This window comes from Opisthorchis viverrini (assembly GCF_000715545.1).
Source record: "Opisthorchis viverrini unplaced genomic scaffold opera_v5_54, whole genome shotgun sequence".
NCBI classification, from domain to species: domain Eukaryota; kingdom Metazoa; phylum Platyhelminthes; class Trematoda; order Opisthorchiida; family Opisthorchiidae; genus Opisthorchis; species Opisthorchis viverrini.
Window position 1 is genome coordinate 1097695 of NW_008751711.1, and position 4414 is coordinate 1102108.

The window sequence follows — 4414 nt, forward strand, 5'->3', positions numbered from 1 at the left end:
AACACATGTATGTAAAAATCAAATATCTGTACTAGATTAAACCATCCAAATGCCGTTGGGTGTACTGAGACTGCACTAAGTATGAATAGGTAAATATGTTTAAACTCACACTGGTCATAAGCTCATAGAGAACTCTCAAGCAGCCCACGACCGAGTTCAAACTTTTAGATGCGACTTATCAAGCAGGCCCACAGTGTGGTAACGGTAGTTCCGAAGCTTGGTTCTCGATCTGAACATCTCAAGCAAGTTTTATTTTAAAAGGTCCACCAAAAATGCGTCACGCATATCAGTGTCCGAAACAAGGTACAGCGCGTCGCTAATGAAGTGTGTGCGGCAACTATCTTTTTGAAATTCTAGCGCCTCCTGGATGCAACAGTGGCAAGAAACGTTCGCTGGACACTGTCTCAGGATTGACTGCAAACGGCAAAGTGGGATCGGTGCGGAATTTCGCTAGACCGTGAGTTGCCGCCTACCTCATGTCCGCCGTTTACATAGAATTTTCACACAAATATCATTTGCGAACTAAGTTGGCATCACGACAGTCTCTACTGAATTCCGCCCTAGTCGCCCATCCATGATGCCCTTCACCTGCATGTGCCGTGGAAGGAAGTCCCATTCATTGTTAGCGAATGAAGCTGATTGAAATTCGGGGATATCGCCTGCCTGACGGGCCTAAAATAGGGCGGAATAGGTTGTGGGTTGCTGAAGCATTTTCAATAGCCTCATGAAAATGTTTTCGAAATTATCCCATGATATCTCCAACGCTGCACCAAACAAACCATGCGGCGTGCCCCTGCGTTTGATTTTTGAACTAGTGAGGTAGTCGAGGGCTACTTGGTCATGCTTCCAGATGATTCGTGTTCGACTTATCTGCCAGCACGAGGCTTGAGGAGCAAACCCAACTGCCATGCTCGGCAAAAAGACCAAAAAATAAGCTCTTCAATTTTTTTCATCCAACGACCATCGTGAAGGCAATCTTATTAAAGAGAGATATCAGATTCTAGATTTCAATTTTTGTTAGACTGCAAATGGATGTTCAATGTGAATGGAATGAGTGCTGAAAACATCACTGTTACGGAAATATTTGATCATGCCTGTTTATCTGTTCTAGGATGTCACCGCGAAGACTTCGTGAAAGCACTGAAAGGTGATAAGCCACTTGAAAAAAAAGGGGAAGAAGGTTCTTAAAAGGTGAGTTTGCTCGGAGGTGGATGCCCTTGCTGATCACATCTAGAATTCTAGTGTTCCAGTTCAGAGTTTAAGGATTTACGAAATGGGTGTTTTTTTACTTCCATAAGTACGAAGCCCCTTCAAGTGAAGCTCCCAGAAATCAGTCGAACGTATATGCTTCACTCAGGAGGAAGCCCGGTTCATCAACACCAGACTATGGGTCATTATTATATCATAGGCATAAATCGCCACTGTTAACAGGTTTCAAAGTATTCGAATATGCGCAAGCGTACATGGTCAAATTTCCGTACGGTCCTGTACAAGTTAGTTCGCTTGGAATCAGGGGTTGTTTTAACTCACTGTGACGAGTAAAAAGACAGCCAAGTTGATTAGATAATCAAGATCCAAGTTCACTTGCGACCATGTCGATTGGTTGTATGCCAGTAACTCAAATCCGTATTTCCATTCGCCGATCATTCCTTCAGCTCTTAGACTAGCTCTCTCGCCTTAGATTCTATGTAGGTTGGTAACAGCACAGTTCATTTTTACGATTCCCGCAAGCCTTCGTGACCGAGCCATGACGAGAATGGAAGCGTCGTCTTACAGAGACAAGTCGGAAAAACGGGAAAACGATCATTCACTTGCGAACAATAAATATCTCATCCGGTCAGTAATGGAATGGTTATATTTGGGTCTGCTGCGCAATCCATAATGATCCGTTCATTGTGCGTGTTTTGTAACTAGCCGAGGCTCCGCACCAAGAGGTGGGATGGATTTTTCTGCAGGCATCCTCCGTCTCTGCAAATCACACCTTTTTCTTTTGTATTTAAATAGAACTCTTGCGCTTTGTGTCAGTTGGTGTTCTGTTCTCAATCAACTTTGTTTGCGGAAACTTGATGCCTCGTATTTGGTTCAGTCGGCCTTCAAGATCAGTGGTCCGGCAGATGCCCATATGGACTTTATTCTGAGGGTTTAATGGTCCTGAAGTGAGGAATTCCTGTGGTCTGGTGCAGGGTGTTTTGCTGCCTGGCATGGACATTTTATATTGTCGTAGCAGGCTAGTTTCCTGGAAAATGTCGTTGGCATATACAAAATAGATATTTGTTGTAACTCGCACCGTCGTGAGTCTAAACGTTTATATTTTGAAACCTGACTTATGTTAAACAAAGATTTATTTGTGTGTGTGCAGTTCATGGTTGTACGTGGGCTGAGATACTGCCAGGGCGCCCACACCGAAACAGGAGAACGATTAGGGTACTCAACCAAAGCCTTTGGCTCAAAAGCCTAACTGCAAGGCAGCGGTGTTTGGCGGGAAATGCAAATGCATTCACATTTCTACGGAACACATCGCCACACGTTCCAACCCCCAACCTGGAGGGCCAGGAGGCTGTGTTCGTCAGACCTCTAACCATTGACCAACCTAGTATGATAGACTCTGTGAGTGTAGCGGGACACTCACCAGTATAGCTCAATGGGTCGCTGAGGTGCGCGAACCGTCACACCACGGTAAGGTCCAGTCTCTTCGTGTGCCTCATAAATTCTTGACCATCATTGGGGCATGGTACGTCAACTCCAAAGAACGTGTGAAGATCCACGGGAAGCTCTTCCCTGAATTCAATACCTCATGTAGAGTCAGGCGAAACTGCCCTCTTTCACCTTTCCTCTTCAGCTTCGTCACTGATACGATCATGGATTACTCACCACAAGTCTCTAATGTCCGTACGATTGAGGTTCTCTCCGGGCATTCGCTCACAGGTATCCAGGCTGATAATGAACACCATATTGCTTCCATTACCTTTGCCTTCCACTGTAATCTTTGACCTAGTTATCTGTTTTATGTAGCATAACCTCTTCTCACATGGTTTCATGGCTGGTAAGGCCGGGCAACAACGCTAAACCACCCAAAATTATCACCACAAAATAGCCGCACTATGGTCAAATACTGCAGGTACTGTCAAATATATAGTTGGCGCTGGACCCGTCTCACAAGCAGCAAATTGTTTCTCACAAGCAGCATGTTGATAGATGTTTGTTTATCGTGTCTGCATATGCCAACTGATTGTGGCTCTAACACCGTCAAAGACAGGTTTTACGACGCCCTGAATGCCGTGCTGCGGCGAGCTAAAACTCAGACATTGTGGTGGTTACCATCAGATGTGAAATCATACTGAGACGAGATTGCCACCTCTTTGCATAGTGCTGGGAATTTTGCCTGTGGCATGACTCATCCAGACGCACTCAAGTACTGGATATCAGACCGAACGGTGGCACTACTTAAATCTCGAAGAAATATACCAGCCGGTCCCGAACATTACCCGATGCGAGGAGCCGTCAGACGTCAAGTGAAAGTGAACTTCCGATCCGACTGCGAAGTATGGTGGACACAGAAAGCCAAAGAAGTGGAAGAGGCCCAGAAAGCCGGTAATGCCCAATGATTATTTCAGTTGATCCGTGCGAACGGTCCTGGAAGCTACCTGTGAGTGAAACTATCCAACACCAGAATGAAACGACCATCTCGAACAAAGGATAATGCCTCGACCGGTGGGCCGAATACTTCGAACAACAACTGTCGTGGCCACCAGCCAACACTCATCTAGGGCCCACAGGTGAAGTAGAACCCTGGACGGTGAACGTCGAACCACCTGCGGCCTCGGAGGTTTACGACTGCATGTGTTCCCCCATGCTCCACCGAGCTACCGGTCCGTGTGACCTTCCATCCACACTGTTCAGAGATGGGGGTGAAGTCCTCAGTCAGCGCTTGGCCGGTCTGTTTGCTTGCATTTGGGAAAGTAGTCTGTCCCTGACAACTGGGGAGAATCGGTGATAGTGCTCATTTTCAAAAAAGGGTCGCGTAGTGAGTGTGGTAACCACAGGTTGATCAGCCTGACGACGGTTGTAATGAGACTGTTGGCGTCGCCGTACAGTGGCTCGTGAGATGCTGACTCGAGAGCAGCAAGCGGGATTGCGGCCTGGTAGGGGTTGTTTTGACCAAATCTTCACACTGCGTCAGGTGCTAGAACAACGCCATATGTATAAGCGACCCACGATTCTTTTATTCCGAGGCGCATTTGACTCGGTTGACCCGTCTGTTCGTCTTGAGACGCTTGCCCACCAAGGAATGCCCCGGAGGTTCGTAAACATAATACGTTCTTTGTATTCTCAGACTTCCGGACGTGTGAGAGTGTACGGAGAGCTCTCCAAAAGCTTCCGTACACAAAGCGGTGTCCGTCAGGGATGCCCACTC